The sequence below is a fragment of the Atractosteus spatula genome, chromosome 2 (genome assembly GCF_055471065.1).
Source record: "Atractosteus spatula isolate fAtrSpa1 chromosome 2, fAtrSpa1.hap1, whole genome shotgun sequence".
In the NCBI taxonomy this organism is placed as follows: Eukaryota; Metazoa; Chordata; class Actinopteri; order Semionotiformes; family Lepisosteidae; genus Atractosteus; species Atractosteus spatula.
Genome location: NC_142707.1, coordinates 62,054,072 through 62,072,817, shown reverse-complemented (window position 1 = coordinate 62,072,817; position 18,746 = coordinate 62,054,072). Strand labels below are relative to the sequence as shown.

The window sequence follows — 18,746 nt, the reverse complement described above, 5'->3', positions numbered from 1 at the left end:
ACCACACTAGAGTGACGTAGAAATTGTTGCCACCCCAAGAAAGTTTCCTGATAAGAAAATCCCACCAGCTCTGTCCTATTTATTATTTCTGCTTCCTTCTGCTGCAACTAACCTTTACTCACAACAGCAAACTAGTTGCAAGCATGTTTCTTCCTAGTTAGACAGCAACTAAAGTTGGTACCTTTTTACAAGTAGCTTCCCCAACACCGACACTGTAAAAACATTGTAAAAACACTGCTTTCATGTCAGCGTTAAGTGCAGGGGTAGAGTTTTCCATACTGTGTAAAAATAAACAAAAAAACACAAAAGGTCTCTCAAGGAAGCCAAGAGCAGCTTTGAATACATAAGCAGTTAAAGATAGTATTTACTCATAATTATCAATCTGTTTCTGATCTTTATTACTGCAGGAAAAATCTATCTATGTAAGAGTCGAAGCTAAAAGACTGAAGTCACACCTTTTACATGGGAATCATCTCTACCCTGATGTGCCCTTTATAACACTAGAAAAGAAACACAATATTTCGGCTGGAGCCTTCTTTGGGTGTCAAGACTAGGCTTTCTAACCACCTCCTATTCCTTTACAGATGTCGTCGTTATAATATCATTCCTAAAGGATTTTGTCTGAAATTTAACACTTTTTCCTTTGACTCTGACACCACCCAGAGTAACACTCAGAGACTTCTACAACAATTTTCAAAGAAACTAATGCTTTCTACCATTTTCTCCCTCAAACAACAGATTACCATTTCACAACATCAAAGAAGCTAAGGAATTTGTACGGCTAACAGCTCCACATCATCGTCCTTTCATAACTAACCCCATCAGATCCACACCCGATACGTTGTGCTTCTTTTCTTCTCTTTTCAGCCTGGAATAAACCTTTACTTGTTCCTTTTCAGCCTATGCATGCTGACGTACCTACCTACTTGAACTACTTTAGAACACTATTTGTCTATACTAAACACGCACTTACAGTACGCACTACTGCAACCGAACACAGCAGAGAAACAGTCGTTTCAACAAAGATCCACAGGCAAAGCGGTGGTTCTACAGAAGCAGTTTTGTCTTCAGAAAGGTTGGTGGTCACAGCATAAATGGTAAAGGTTCAAAGGAACGGAAATCAATGTTCATCACAACAGTTAGAAAGTGGTGTGCCCAACGCACGGTGAAAGGCTGCTTTAATAATGTCTTTCTAGCTCTGCGACTGTTTCTCTCACATCACTCCCCATGCCAACACAACAGCCATGCACAGGTCTGCTGGAGGCTGCAGAAGTCCAGCGGCCACCTGGTAAGACCACAAAAGCCTGCAGTGCTCGTCACGAACGAGCAATGGCGGAGACGATGCAAAAAGCAGAACAATAATTTAACATCTAATAAGCGTTTTACACAACACGCCTCATAAAATAGTTTGGGCAAGGCCTCCAATCGATTCTTGTTCAGTAAGGAATATTTCTGAATGCCATCAACTAGTTTATCTGCGATTTCAAAGCTGCTATAAAATCTCAAATCCCTTTAATAAATCTGGACTTCATGATCCCTATTTTTCACTGTGGGCAAACTGATAACTCCGGAATCCCATCAGATCATGTTTTTGAATTGGAAAAATTCAACAAAGGCACTCATTCATGAAACATACTGACATGTGACGTGTCACTGTCACATTAAATTACATTTCATTCATTATGAGGCATCATGCATTACGAAAAAGCCTGAAACAACATTTATGTACCCAATTGTCCTGAAACCTCATTTGTTTTTTTCAATGTGAAAAGGATGATTTTCTTAGAGACCTGACACCACACGACATGATCATCTGTTTTGCAGTCAGTTCTTATTGGAACGGTTGTGAATGTTAGGCTCGATGTTTGTTTTTCATATGCAGCGGGAGAGGGGTGGCATATTGAGAGCTGATCCTCCCTGAAAAACCACCAAGCCTCTTGGGCAGCAGAAGCACCAGTTTATTACAGGGCTTACTGCCACTTTGATAAGAGCCTTTCTGAACATTTCTCTGCAGTAGGCTGCACAGACGGTGCTTGTACTCTATTTCTACTGAGTGTGGCTTGTGAAGCTTAGGTAATGAGATGATTGAATATTCAACTCTTGTGTGAAGACTTTGTGCAATGTACAGATTACACCACATTGAACTGTATGCTGTGCTGTTCCATTGGTCACAATAAAAACAGTAAAATAAAAAACACCAAACACAATGATATGACTGTCAAAAAAAGCAGAAAGGAGAAGGAAACAGGGATTTTTTTTTTTACCAGTGACTGTTGAAGCACAGCTTAAAACAACAAAGTAGCTCATAAGATCTCTCTGAAAAAATCATTTTTTAGCCATAATTGTTCAGATTTTCTTTATTTGGAGTACTTTTCTTTGTCCTTTATATGAAAATAACTAAAACATAAAAGTAAAATGTAGCAGAAAAATCTTGCATCATTTACTTGATTTCTTTTGCATTTTGTTAAACTAAAGAACCCACAAGCTTACAAAGAATGAATGACAAAAATATAGCAACTCCCAGGTCATTTGTATTCACATTCATTTGAATATTTATAAATTTACTTAAACACTACACCCTTCTCCTTGTCTACTGTATGTGTTCCAACTGAAACTGTTACCTGTAATCTAAAGCTGGATTAGAATTCCTTTAATTCTTTGTAATACTGATATAACATTCATTGTTTCAGTTATATTAAACTGTGGTACTGTAATTTATTTCTCGTGATTTCTGCATCACTACACAAACATGCTACATCTCATGGACTATCTTAATTAAGTCATACAAATCTGGTAACAGTTGATAAAGTCATACAAAATAAGGGATTCATTTATTATCATTCTTAGTTTAAAGTTTTTCTGTTAACACATACTGTATGCTCAGATCTCATGTACATACCACCAAGATCCATCTTTTTATGAATCAAGTATAAAACAATACCCAGGATTTTTAGTTTCAGAATGGAAATAACCAAAATGTTTCGTGACTAGCACATGTTGTGGATGAAAACAGCTAGAAGTAAGAAGGCTCCTTCTACTGAATGGGCAGTTATCTCAAATGAACACATTTTTATGAAATGACACTAATATTTAACAGATCTATGTATAAAAAGGAAGTGGTAAATGAATTAAAACAGAAGAGAACCCTTCTCTGTAATCTATCTTGCCAATTCAGGTACTGTACAGTATTGCTGCAGATCCAAGCACTTCAAAAACCTTTATTCAGAACCAACGTCCTACAGTTACTTTTGAATTTGGGTTACCGGAGGAAGACTAGTATATTTATGTTCTTCTAATATACAAAGAATTGATGCGACCTACACTACGTAAAAAATGTATTTCACCTCAGTTCACAGACCCAGAAGTTTCTTTGTGTTGTAATAATGAAACTTAGTTTGAGACAATGGCAGTCATTTAACAAAATAAAAAGGAGGTGGCTAATCAGGAATGATAACTGATGAGCTGGGAACAAAAAAGTCTGATCAAAATGATACAAGATGGCAGGTTTTGTTTCTTAAACTGGGCAACAACCACCATATCTGTCTACTATCTTTCTACTGTGTCTACTATCTTTCTGTGCACTGAAGATACTGTATACAGGTGCTTATAAAACATACCGTACATATTTGAGACAGGGCACACTATATAATGCCACAAGGAGCAGTACTCTTTCTGAAAGCCTTCCTAAATCAGTGTGTTCTAGTTTTCATGGGTCGTTGTGTATAAATGGCTCAAGTGGTACACCTGATCATTTTTCAGATTATTTTAACACGTCTCCAAGTCACAGTGACTCTGATCATCACCCTTAGCTTCAACAGATGGCACTGCAAAGTTATGTAGTTTGGATAAAGAACACAAAGTAAATCTGCCAAAAATAGTTGTAAAATCCGCAGGAAATTAAACACCATGCAGGTGAATATACAATACTACACCATCACGTACTTTTCCCCCCACTATTCATGTTCAAACTATGAATGTAGGAGTCAGTTATGCAATTAAGTAACCATAAACAAGGCAAATGATGACCTCATCCACCTATTACAGCTCCACATTAGTACAGAGAACTGATCCTTTTTGAGTTTCTGATAGGAAAGTGAAAAGTCAGGTGCTATTTTTGAAAATGACCACTAACCTTAAACCTTAACCTAATGTTAGTACCATATAGGCTACATTTACACACATCATCTGTCATTATATTTTTCAAACAATTATAAGGAACACTTGCAACATTTAGCTCCAGTGCAAATAATCTGTACCAGTATTTTACTCTTCACACATACTGTAATCTAACTAAATATCCAAAAATATGTTAAAGTTAAATTAAAATATTCTTTTAATTTGGTTTACAGACCATCATCTCCCCCTGCTAGATGTGCATCTTTAAAATTACTCTTCAGTAAAAAGTCTTCACGATGTTCTGGTATGTTGGCCTTATGGATAGAATAATGTACCCCATTACACTACTACTTTATTTTACTAGCTCTGAAGAGATAAAAAATAAAGAACTGTTTTTTTCACTAGATCAAGCTTTTACATACTGTAGTTGTATAAAATTATACTTCTCTTGATTTCTTCAAAAATATCAATTTAGCCCATGTTTTATCATGCGTTAGTAAATATTAGACACATTAGAATGTTTGATGTAACCATTAAATATACTACTGATAGCATGGGACCATGAACACAGATGCTGCATTAATAAGACTCTCCTTGCCTGATTAGAATAATTAACAGATGGAAGAAGTTAAGTATTTAGTTTACACTGGATAAATGTCACAAATGGTTAAGTGCACATAAATCCTTTGTACCGCCCTGAATTTTGTTATTCTATTTTTCTTTCACTTTCTTTTTGCTTGTGTTGAACACTGCGTTGTGTGTGCTATTGTTCAGTGCTTTGCGTTTCTTGAAAAGTGCTCATATTATTATCAGAAAACTACTGTAATGAAGACACCGAAAGCAAGCTGACTAGTACTGTAAATGCCGCTCAAACGAAAACTGTGCTTGTGCTGCAGTGTTTTGGGCATGATTCACCAGCCTCAGAGGAGGAAGGCACAGGACTGACTGGCTGACAGGGGAAGTTGAGGCACACTTAAAGTTGTAACAACAGTGCAATTCTAAGGCAATAATTTTCAGTCAAACAGTAATGATAAGATCTTTAATGAAAAGGTCACATTGGATGATATCCAATAATAGCAAAAAATTATTTATTATTCATTATATTATTTATTTATTTATTATTTTACATAATAAAAAAAATATGTAAAATTCTTACATAATTATAGGTTTTCACACTTATTGACTGCCCAGGTGCTTCCACACAAAGATATTTTTGGAGATGCCACATAGAATTCGAGTTGCTACTAATTAAGTTGATTTCAAAGAGCCAATGACACACGAAAGTGATGTGAAGTTGTGACTAACCTATAGAAAACAGCAATACTTTTAAACAGAGAAAAAAATAATAAATTCTGACCGAATAGCATAAGAGCAGCACCTGAAAATTTCCTCTGAAGACACTCTTTAAGATTTCTGAAGACTTTAGTAAACTAATGATTTGTTCAGATGCCGATCGCTAGCAGCCTCAAAAAACTTTTTCCATTATTTTGAAGTGCTGCAATAAGAAACAACCACACATCACTCTGGGTGGGAGTAGTTTCCAATAACCATGTGTAAAAACATCAATGAGCATATACAGTATGTGTGGTGAAACAGACTGTCCTGTTCAGCTTTCTTAAACTGGGAGGGGAACCTCAATTTAACAGCCTCGGAGTCAAAACAAACTTCTGGGGTTTCCAAAAAGATGCACAAGGTTATCCATGAAATGGTGTAAAGACCGCACAACTTGCTTTAATTCTGATACATACACAACACAACAGAAGTGTTTTTTTTTTACTCACATTAGGAAGTGCTTTGGGTGTGAAAGGCTTAACCAACTTGTGTCATTATTCAAATTTTAATTGCAATAACTGGTTCAGTTAACTAATTATGAATCCTGTAAATGAGGGTTCTATGGCTCTGTCCTATCACTACCCAAGATGTAGGTGAAACTGTCTTGATCTTTTTCATAATGATCTTGTCTCAGTCATAACACTTGTTTGTAGTGTGCTTCCAAAAAAATACTAATTACCTTCAAGTAGAAGCGAACTACCATTAAATCCAAGTCTTTAAAACACTGTCCCTCTGTATCAGAGTATGCACTCTGACCCCAATGTGTTTGGATGGCTTTCATTCTTTTTCACAAAGATCAGAAGCACATCACAATTTCCCCATAGTATGCAGTCAGACAGCTCTGCCTCAGGATTAATACTCTTTTTTCCCTTTAATGTGTGAAACCCGCTCAGAAAGTTGTATTGTAAATGGGGTCAGACCTCAATTGAAAGAGTGTGAAAAGTGTCAACAACAGTCTGTGAAATGGAAAATTTCATGGTCTGATTTTTCAATGCAATTGCAGAGGAAAAATGAAAACAGACACTTTTTTAGATAGTTATTTCAAACATTAATGCACATACAGTATATACATATAAGCCAAGTGATTTAAAAGAGTCTGGAAACCTCAGGTTTCTCACATGTTCATCTTCCAAAATTAAAGAGGAAAAGTGGAACTACATAGAGACCAAACCAAAAAGTATACGCAAGCTGTTTTTGAATGATCAGTTACAAAACCTGAAAGCAAAAATTCTGGATAAAATGCAAATGTTTCTCTTTGACAACGACCTTGAGAAACTTAGTGTTTCCAATGCATGTCAGAGGACACGCTTTTAACTTAGCTGACATTAACACGTAGTTCAAGGTACTTCACACGTCTCACAACATCCTGTGAATTTCACCTGATAATGCTGTTTAGAACTCTTGACAGTGGAGGAGCAAGTCAGACAAGGCCCTATGTAATTATTACAATTACACGTAATGTAATTTTTAAAAATGTTTTCAATTACTCATTGCCACCATTTTCAGCAAAAAGCCAGTTTCACAGAATTCTGTTATTTGAAGAAAGATAATCAATATAAAATTTAAGAAATTGAAAAGAACGTGCCTAGCAATTCTGAAGGCAATTTCTGTGGCTGATCAAAGGTAAAATCATAGAATTTTATCAGAAGTCTAATATAACTACTTCATGATTTTTAACCCACACTACAAATTCATCAGTGGTGTGGTGTTCAACTGCGAACATCAAATTACTCTTGTAGTGCACCAATAACTATTACTACAGGCATAGCAGAGCATGAATAAAACTCCAGCTATTTTTACAAACTGATCATTTATATGAATGTGCAATTAAAATAAACAGCAGAAGAACTTAAATAGTAATGATTTTTGCCATGACAATGACATACCCAAAGCAAATGGAAATTATGCAAGTGACGACTCCTGTCTGTTTCCACTATTCACAGTTATTATTACAACCAATATAAATCCCTTATAATCCCTTAAAATCTGACATGCTTTTAAAAACACATATAACCAATACAAAGGATGGGCAAGGGAATATATTAATAAATTATGAAAGGTAAATGACAAATTCTTAAAAGGAAACCAAAATCCTGCTGAAAAGTTGCTCAACTCTCTGATGTGATCACCTTCAGCGGTAATTTTTTAAGTATATTTCCTCCTCGCCCCTTGGAGCTGTGTTTGATCTGTGTTTGACACAGGCCCAGATCTGATGTCAGATTTATTGATAGCAGAGTCCAGACAACAAACGTTGCCCATCAACAGCACAACTCCACATAGTGGAGTCTTTGTCGCTTCTTTAACGCCCTGTTATACTGTCATACATCCCTTCAACACCACATCTCTGAAAGACACTGCTCCCCTGAAGACTCAGGCACTGACATGTGCTCACGCGCCTTCTAAGCACTGGCATGTGGCCTTTCAGAGAGTGTTAAATGACACAGATGCGGTGTGGAATTCATGTGACAGTGAAATAGGAAGAAAAGTGGCTCTCCAGGACTCTCTTTCCCATCTCTCCTGAGCGCTCAGCTAGAATCTAGAGACCAATCAGGGGTCTTTAAAAAAGCAATTAGGGGTCCCCGCCAAAAGAAATTAAAGCTTCCACCCAAAATCAATACAGTATATCCAACCAACACTCTAAAATTTGCGTTCAATCGATTCCCATTTGAAGATACTGACAATCCTAATTCCTGCAGAATGGCATTTCTACAATTTGTGGTAAGTACCAGCATTTCAATTGGTGTATTTATATAAATGTATACATACAGTACATTTGCATGTGGAAGCTGGGGCACTATTCAGTGCAAGAGGTTAAAAAAAGAGTCCCTTGTCAAAATGTGGGAAATGTTTGAAGTACTCCTAATTTAAGCCAGGGGTTTGCTATGGGCCTGCTCAACATGTGAAAACAGGAAATGGTATTGTTTATCAACACAATCACTAACAAATGCATAAGGATTATTGCAGTTTGCTATAAATATTTCAGACAGACAAGAAATTACCCTACAGTTCCAATCAACATCTAACTGTACAAATATCCCCCCACCTCACTCACTTGTACCTGGCTGTTACAATATGAGGTTACAGCATACTGCCAAAAGAAATGTGTATATACTCTGTGGTTCTATCTCTTTGGTTAGAAAACAGTACTGCTGAGATACTCTCTGAGCTTTCTCAAAATGCTTGCTTCTTGAAAGCTAAACCACATTTACTCAATCCAGGTCATCATCTTTAATCATTATAAATCCACCAATTATATTCACTACTGTACTTTGTTTAAGGATGTTTATAGCACAAAAATTGAGAAAAAGTCATTATTGCATGAATACAACACTCTAAATATACCATAAGTTAATATTTATCTCTCTTACTGTTATCCATACTTTTAGTCTGTGTTCAGACTAGGACAGTTTTATGTCGTGTCTGCAAGCAGCATTGTTCTTTCCTGAGTGAAGCGTAGACATATAGTTTATTTGTAAAAAAAACAATACAGTATACTGAAGTCACCTGAAGAGATGGTCTTGTTATGTTTGGAAAGTAAGCCGGGGTCACAGGCAACAGACGGATTTTCCACACAGGAAATGAACCTGAACTTTAGCTTTAATGAACATGCATTCATTCACAGGTATACATGATATGCCATGCAATTAATGAGATAGATAACATCTAACAGCTGGATAAAAGGAGTGCACCACTGTCAATTTTACTTTCTGTAGCTGCCTATGAAAGACGTTCCTGTCATCAGATGAATGCCCCAGTGTTGTATCACAGGGGTAAAACAATAAGAACATGCAGTAACACTGTGCACAGCGTAATCCATTCCTTTCACTACACTGTCAAAACCACTAGTTAAAAATAAAAAAGATGCTTATTCTGTATAGCACTGCTCTAAAAATTGTTTATTCGGCACAGCACTGTTCTTCTGTTTGCATATTTTTGAAATTCTAGCTGAATGAATTAACTTCCATGAACAGCAAGAGACTGACATGTTCTTTCATACCAAACAAGAGAAGCAAGTCTGAAATGGGACCCATGTGAAAGCAAGACAGTGGAAGGACATGTAATGAACATTGAAAATGGAATGAAAGGACTGTGAATTTACATTTTTTTAGCTAGCACTCATATTTTAATTGTGTGGGGGAGACAGGCTTTCCAACAAATCTGGTAGGAGAATATGTTTGAGGTCATCAACTAAATCAAAGTGGATTTAACTAGCAGGTCTTCACAAGTTACACTACACGTTAGAACCTTCATTATAAAGATGGGCTTACTCCTTCGCATTAACTTCTTATGTTCCATTTCACTCCCACTATATACAAAAATGATCCATTTAATAATAATCCATTACTAAGGTGCAGACGTCACCTGGATTACATGTGGTAGCCATTATGCACCAGGAACTCCACCACACAGCAGATCAGGTGGACAAGTGAGAAACTGTTTCACTGAACAGTATTAAGGGAAGCTCAGAAAAGCTAGTCTGTGCAAATCCAGAGTGGAATTTAGCTAGGATGCTGGGGTTACACCACTACTTTTATGAAGAGTCTCACTGGATCTTTAATGACCACATAGTCACGAGAGGGGTTTAATGTCTCATCTGATGGAGAGCGCCTCCTACAGTACGCAGGGGCATCGGTTTGTAAATTCTTATCCAGCAGGGGGAGTTCCACCTACTGGTCCTCCAACACCACTTACAGCAGCAACTGGGTTGTCAGACGTCTTCCATCCCAGCAGTGACCCAGCCTTGCTTAGTTTCTGACATGTGATCAGATTAGGCTACAGTGTGGTAAGGCTGCTGTTGAAATTACCTCTGATTCAAACTGTTTTAATGGAAGGGATATGCAATCATGTATTTGACCAACATGTTAATGGAGACATGTTGTACCTGTTTGAATATTATTCATGGTCTTTTTTTTTTAGTTGAAGGTGCTTAGGATTGCACACAGGATTGTGACAACAAGTAGCCTACAATGTGATCACAAGCACTGTCCTTGAAGTCTTCCACTTAATACAGAAGAACTTCACGGAGGTATGACAGCTAGAAGGAATGGAATCGTTTAATCCAGATATAGTGCACAAGTGTTCCTCGTCAGCAGGCTACTGAATGGGTATGTGGCTGGGTACCAACTGCCCCCAGTATTTTCAGAAAGCCATGCAATTTATAAAACTCAACGAGTACCTTCTTCCTTTCATCTGCTGTAGAAAATGTTATGATCTGTACACCATGTTCACACAAACCACTGCCACTTAGGACACTTTAGTAAAGTGTCTTGATATGGCTGCTTTACGTTTTCCCATAGCAATTACCTACTTCCATGAAAAATTCCACTTACATAAATCTATAATGCAGTTTGCACTTGCAATGAAATAGAAAGCAACTTTGTCTCGTTATATGCTTTTGGTTGTGATCAAGCAAATCACACATATTTGGCTTTTTTTAACCCAGCAAGCCTTTACTGTGCTATCCGTTCTGAATTACTGGAAAGTTCAAGGATGATTAATTGATCTAAAAATCATCTCCATTCTAGTATCTCTGCTGTACCAAACTTGAATAGTTAAATCCGTGACATTACAAATAATAATCTTGTATATAGCACTTTTTTTTTCAATTATTCATTTAGCACTTGCACATGAAATGTGGAAGTGCTCTGGACGTGAAACTAAGTACTGTATAATTAAAACTGAGAATGGGCGACAGTTCTTTATACAAAATGGTTGAGGGAGTCGAGGACAAGCTGTCCAGCCATGTTGTAAAAAGCTAAATAAATCACTTTTTAAGAAACAGCTGGATGAGATCCTCTGATAAATTACCTACTAAAAATCGAGACGGGCTAAAATGGCTTTTTCAATTTGCTAACCTTCTTATGTTCCTAATGTACGCTACATTACACCATCAGCTCCAGATAAAAGTTTTTCTCAATCCCCTTGTCAGAGACACACTCAGGGTGCACTAAGTACCTAACCATGTTCCCCAAGTCCTGCAATAGAGCCCTCTAGGACGTAAGTGACTGATGCGATGTGTTAAGTACAGTAAGACACTGATATTCACAGGTTCTACATCTGTGATGTGATTTTGCCTATTCACACAATAATTGGTGACCAAATTATTTCTACATTTGTAGATCAAAATCGCCTGCTCACAGGCTACATTGCAGGAAATTACTGTAAATGTGGAACCAGTTTTCTCATCTTCATCTCGTGGATCTCTTTTGCCCAACCTGCATCAGGATGTAGTAAAGTCACAGCTTCCTAAACAAAGAGCTAACTTGTTTTTGTAGAAGTGCATCATGGGTTATGCTTTGGTTATTCAGTTTCCGTCAGGATAGTGTTAGATGTACATTATGTGTAGACCCGTTATCAGAATCTACGTACTGTCACTGTAGGTGACTCAGTGTTGTGCTCTGACATAAAATATGAAATAACACAAAACCTCCATGATTCGCTAAACTTTTAAAGACTTAGTGTGTCTTGTGGAAAAGGATAAGAGGTTTAATACAGTACAGTAGTGCTGCCAATTATAACAGTAATAAAAACAAAATCTAAAAAGAAAAGAAAATATGCTATATAAGAATAAAATAAGAATAATAAGAATAAGAATAAAAAAATAACCTTATACAGGGTATGCTGTAATACCATAACAGTGAGCTAATGTATTTGTTTGCACATGCTATAACTTGAAATATAGTGGAAAAACAAGTTTACAGTATTCATTTTCATTAAAAATACCTACTACCAATAAATACTGACACTATTTCTGAAATATTACTACAGTAATGCATGTTTCATGAGGCTTGGAAACATTACCCTATCTTCCCCACTAGGTATTAAGTCCCACATTTGTGAAATCACCATTTGCTGAGGCTTCAAGGTACCTGAACCTCCTGAATGCTGAGGTTTCACTGGTCTCTTTTTAGTGTGCCAATGACCCCAAACTGAAGCTGCTCAATAACAACAAGTGCCACCCTACTGTCAATCTTCACGCACACTTTGTACTGGCAGGTCTACATAGCAAAGTCTTTTGCTGTGCTGGGTGCACACTGAGATCACCCTCTGTAAAAAATTAGAAGAAAGTTAGAAGACAGTTTGTGTCCAGGATTGTGCTGCTAGCCTGAACAACCGGACAAAGATCAAAAGCCATAATAAAAAATTAAAATAAAATCGATATCTTTGAATTGTACTGTTTATGATTAAAGTGACGCACCCACAGTTTTATCATCACCTGCCCTACAGTATATTAACAGCTAACTTGCTTGCCATGAAAACAACAATGGCTATTTTTAACTGCAAATCTTTTAATTACCATAAATAATGTTGAAGATAAGCAAAATTTACCCCAAATGCACAACAAAGCAGGCTAGTCTTTTGTTACCTGACCTACTTTTTGGAGTAATAGTCATATGGTGTTGATAATTATATCTAAGGCACTGCTTTTCTTTTTCATGTACAGCACTGCATCTCTTTGATGTGAATGGTCCTCGGATAAACATGAAGTGACTTTCCCCTGGCTGTGCAATGAAACAATGTGATTGATTCAGTATACTGTGATCAGGCAAGAAAGAATAACAGTCATTACAGAACCAAACACCAATGTATCTAATTAATTGCCACATTTAATTTCAGCACACATATAGTTTACAGTTACAGAAGATTCAAGAATGGAGTATTTTTCTACCCACTTCTTTATTTCTGGATATGTTAACACCAAGAAATGATTTAAACCATCTCTAAAATGCAACAGTTTAACACCATACCAAGACATCAGCAAACTACCCCCCGGGTCAGCATCAGTTTAGCCTCCTGTATAGTTTAAAAAAAATGTTGATTTTTCTACAGGAAGTCTAAGAACTTGAGTACAAAACACTAACAGCACCTTTGGCATTTGACTGTTTTTTTTTCCTCTTATTAAAGTAAACAATATTAAAATATTGACGTTCTGTGTTTTTCTCCTTTCTTTGTCTTGCATACACGCTGCTATACCGTCAAGTAGCTACACAATCCAGCACAAAAAAAAAGCTGAGGTGGAAAATCTTTCTCAAAGCAGCAATAATGGAAATATAAAAATAACGTGGGAAGAAATACATAGCATTGTCAAATAAGCTAAAATCCATATTCTACATAAGTGGTCTTGAGAAAATTATATTTATTCACTCCTTCAGAGTAAGGTTGGAAAAACCTGCCCAGCAACTATTTTTCCTAGAATATTAGAATACTCAGAAATGCAAATCATCTTGGAAGAAACAACAGAGAAAAGGCCACATATTACAGCACTCACATATTAGCACCCTGTATCCAAAACAAGGGTAATTTGCAATTTGTTAAGCTGTAATATGATAATACTACACTTTATGTAGGCCTGTTCAGCAGCTCCACCTTTTAAGACTTTGTTCATAAACACTCATTCATTCAAGAATGAGTCACAAAATATGTTGTAGTGAATTCAAGAAATGGAGTGACAATACTCTTGTCTGTTGCGGTATAACTTTCATATAACCCAGCAACCAAGAAACTGCAGGAAAACTAAAACGATGCTGTATAAGCAACTGTAAGTGAAGCAACAACTTATAGTACGTGACTGTAAACACAGTTTTTTCAGTGAAAAATAACTGTGATTACCACAAGGTCCTCAAATATGTCACAGAAGGCTTCTTGCCGCATCATGAAAAAAGGGTAAGACAATAGGTAAAGTGAAATTTTGACTAATCCACCAAATACTCTTCACTGGTGGGGAAATTCAGTTCTTGGCCACCTCAGCGAACGTCTACCACAAGGAGATGGATGCCCTCCGAACAAATGGATGTGAGTTCTTTCCTGAGCCATTCCTGCACTGTCATCAGTGAGCATTAAATTCCAAGTGTGGTAATGTGTAGAGTACCCGGTCTGTAAGGTCGCTGTGGCAATGGCTCACAACGAAGATACAACGTACGGTAGCACTAGACCGTTCTAGTTGAAGAAGTACAGAGTAAGTGGTTCTCACTACCGCCTCGTGATCAAAATGCTGTCGTCATCACTTTTCTAACACGTGGACTATAACTGCCTTTGGCGCTGGTGATGAAGACTTCCAGATTTTCCATCTGTTTGGCCCAATGAAGAGGCTCCCCTACGTCACAACATACAGGAAGTGTTGACAAGGAAGCCAAAGCGACAGGGACTAACCAATGCCGGGCTATTACATGGTCATTCCTAACTTTGTGAAGACGTGGGAGAGATATCAGGGTGTGTGAGGGGCACTGAGGGTGTGTGAGAGTAAAAAAAAACCTTTTCCCACCTGTCTCTCTTTCTTCTTCACCGTGGCTTCACTCTAGAGGCAGCGCTGATCCTTTAGCAAATAATTCTGTCTCTTGCAAGGCACACGTGGTCAATAACTGTTTGGCTGGTGAGTGACACGTTTGTGCAATGTAACCTGTGGTCTACCCCTGCTTCCCGTCTACATGGGCGTTTGTGATATGAACTGATAGGCCGTCAACTCTCATGAGACATTTTCAGCATGGCAGCTTCCTAGTCTTCACAATATTCCACAATTTACCCTCATCGTCTGCTCTTGACGGCACCTCTCCAATCGCTACATCATGTGCAGTTACAGGGAGCCTCTGGAGCTTCCCATAGCACTTCATGTATGTATATATGTGCACGGACTATACTGTGTGTAATGTGTGAGTACGTTACATTTACATCTTTCATTTGGAATACTGTGTAAAATTTTGGTCTGCACATTATAGTAAAGATATAGCTGCTCTGGAATCAGTCCAGAGACCAGCAATCAGATGCATTCCACGGCTCAAGGGAGTGTCATACCCCGACAAACTGAAAGAATCTGTCTCTGAACAAAGAAGACCCTGAGGAGACCTGTTACAACTATTCAAGATCCAAAAAAAACACCGACAATGTCAACCCAACGGATTTCTTCATAGAGAACAGTGAATCAAGATCCAGCAGACACAAGTGGGACCTATGTGGACGTGGATTAAAGCTTTATCTGAAGGGTTCTGGGAAGGTGGGACAAGCAACCCAGCCATGTTTTTGAACCCAGTACTTTTGCCTCCATCAGGAAACAACTGGATGAGATTTTTTGGATCAGTTAACTAGTATCTACCAGGGTAGCTGGGAAGCCGGAATCTATCTCGGCAAACAATGGGTGCAAGGCAGGATATACCCTGGAGAGGACACCAGTCCATCTCAGAGCACACACAGACACAAACACACACAATTACACCAGGGCCAATTTGTTCCAGAAGCCAATTAACCTAGTATTATGTCTTTGGATTGTAGGAAGAATCCCATACAAACACAGACAGACCATACAAACAACATGCAGACAGCACACCAGGAACTGAACCCAGGACCCCTGGGCTGCCAGGCTGTAATGCTAGCCACGGTGCCACCCCCAGTGAAGGGTTCTTAGTGGATGATTTCCCAAGTCCCTTTATTTTTTTATTTGCCTTCGTTATATAAGAGTAAAATGATGTAGTTTACTGTTAATTTGTTTGTTGACTAAAACCCTGCGGTCATGTACAGTACCATATTTCTTAAATAAGGAAGAAGTAAAGGGTCCAAGCAGAACGCTTTGACTATGGAGCCTTCTTCATATGAAGCTGCCGTTGCAGCTGATGCGTTTGTAAATACAAATGTATTATTTCTACTACTGAGTTTTTTTTCCCTCACATCTTTATTAAATGGAAAACTTGTTTCACGATGTACAAACCGAAGAAATGTTCTCCTATTTAACGCAATAACTGGTTGAGTTAAAAGATGTTTCAAAACGGAGTACTTCATTTATTTTGTTATAGCCAAATATCCCATAAACAAAATAGCATGTTTTGGATAAATTAAAACTGAAAGAAATAAAGAATCAGAAATTCATAAACATATCGACGCGCTTCCATCTTCTCGTTGTCTCCTGTCTAACTGATCCTTGGATCATTCGTGTATTAATGACTACTAAACGGGCTAGATGTCCCGAAAGCCCGCCTCTTCTTTGGAGCTGTTCTCTGTTACAAATGCGAGTAAGATCACAAGAATCGATTATGCGATCCTTGCTGTGCCACGTAAATGTAAAGCCGGGCCGATTGTGCAAACGTCCATGAAATATAGCCTCGCTGACATTTTTTGGCCTTAAAACATTCTCATAATCCGCTGTCGATAGCGCGTTACTTTGCCAGCTGCGTTCGTTTTAGCAGTTAAACGTCACTATTTATAACTTGAATATTTAAGTCTATGTACTTAATATGCCTTATAGTGCAGATCAGACGAAAATACACAGTACACGCATCAATATTTTTATACAGTCAAATGTATTTTTTGTTTCGCTAGTGTTCTGTAACCGTCACTGTGCAGTAACACGTTTAAGGCGTTTTTTTAAAGATTTCCCAGTGTCCGGCTAACGTTTTAATTTTACTACAGAACAGTTCATAAGACTATACTTTCGAGTGGTTTTAACTGGTTCTTAAAATGAGAGATTTTAGTCCTGCGCCTTAAATCCAGTTTAAAAATCCAACAAAACGTTAGTCCGTACACCCAAAAGAATATTACAGATCACCTTGATGGAGAGTCGATAAGGTCTCATCACTTGTTACCGCCTTAGCTGTTGGCACTGTATAAAAAAATACGACTGGTGCTTAAAAGAAACGTAATGTTCCTCAAACGGTGACAAGTCAGAACTACAACACACTTGCGCGAGGTGTATCTGTAAATATTTTTTAAAACATCCAAAAACATCTTCAGACTTGCGAAAAAGAAAATTCAAACAGCTCCTGCGAAGTACAGGGTCCCGTTTCGCACCGCTGGCACGGCGGGGGGCTGCCTGGCGAGTCTGTCTCACAGCCGCACGGAGCATCTTACGGCCCCGGCAGACAGTGGCAGTGCACACGACGGGTTAAAGACTGTACATCGCAGAAAGAGCACGACAAAATACATACATACATATATATATATCCTCCAACCTACTCAAGCAGCGCATCGCTAAAGGCGGATTTCCTGGTTTGAGAAATTGGATGCTATCCCTTTAAAACCAACACATACCGAAAAAAGGAAATAAGTCGAGATGTTCTCCACTGGCTACAGCAAACACGGACAGTAGAATAACCCGTCAGGTGTGTATGCGCACACATCGGATGTGTAATTTTCTCACACGGGAGTGGGGCTGGGGACGGGAGGGAGGAAAATAAAAAAGACAGCTCCCGGAGACACTTCACGGTCAGCTTTCCCAATGCGTTTCGGCGAAAGATGATCAACAGTAATGCTCCTGCTCATCCAAAGTAGTGCAAATCATGCCATGCCCCCAAACTAACTGGGTAGCGGGCGGGCCGAAATAAAGATAAAAGGCGTTAAACTGACCCAGACTTTTCCACTGTCAGGCGACTGTGCGCTGCACCACTCGGCACCCTAGTGTCACAAGCACGACATGTCTGTCAATTTCGATGTCAGCTCCATAGAACAACTACTGTACTGCTATACTGCACGTATATATATATAGCTTGAAGTGCACGGTACTGTTTGACAACCGACATGAAACTTGCACGTCCGTGAATTAACCACCTTTTGTATTTAATTTTTCAAACCACGATTTTTTTTTATTTACGGTTTCAATTAAATTGCTTTTCTTGAAGCACCGTGTCACCAATGACTCGAGTCCAGCACCTAGCCGCATTTATTCAAACTTAGCAGTGCAACAAATGGTGATTCTTGTTCTGTTCGGAAAATGACATTTCGCCGCATTAAAATTAAAAAAAAAAGCTCCCTTTCAAATGCATGTCAGGAGTTCCCTTCTGAGAAGGCCCTGGCTGCTGTACATACCGAAACTCTTGCAAAATAAAACTTTTTTTTGATTAATCGTTACTTCCCAGGCGCATCTATTTTTACACCTACCTTTAGAAGGCACGCGTGCAGAACCTTTGTCATGTAGAAAACCCCGAGGAAAGGCTGTGAGGTCGCCTCAGGATTGCTGAAGAAATCAGTCCGCTTGAACAGTTGTTTCAATTTAATTTTCATGCAATTTACAATCAACTTGTTCCCTTACCTCCCCTCTACAGGATAGTTTGAGTTATGCCGTACAGCTACAATCCTGTAAACAAGTATCGGTCCGCCGTAAAACATAGCGCCTGCAAATTAGACAGTTCCCAAACAGGTTATAGCCTCTCGGTTCGTTGTTTTAGAAAGTATATTCCATACATTATATACACACGCATCATAATACGTTTAGCTATTTTATACATAGATTTTTAATCTGACCACGAACCACAATTCATTTTTGAACTCGTACTGTAATCTGCATGGTAAAATTCTTCCGCGGAGAGATTCTGGTCAAG

At 38.2% G+C, this 18,746-nt stretch overlaps 1 protein-coding gene across 2 annotated transcripts in view; it reads right to left on the bottom strand.

Annotated features, from left to right (window-relative positions):
* LOC148840022 (transcriptional-regulating factor 1) overlaps nucleotides 1-18,464 on the bottom strand; it is a 94,812-nt gene extending 76,348 nt beyond the window's left edge. For both annotated transcript variants that reach the window (XM_088929367.1, XM_088929376.1), the window contains exon 1: nucleotides 18,307-18,464. The gene's annotated coding sequence lies outside the window, so the exon portion shown is untranslated. The remainder of the gene's footprint in view (nucleotides 1-18,306) is intronic.
* Between the last annotated feature and the right edge of the window lie 282 nt (nucleotides 18,465-18,746).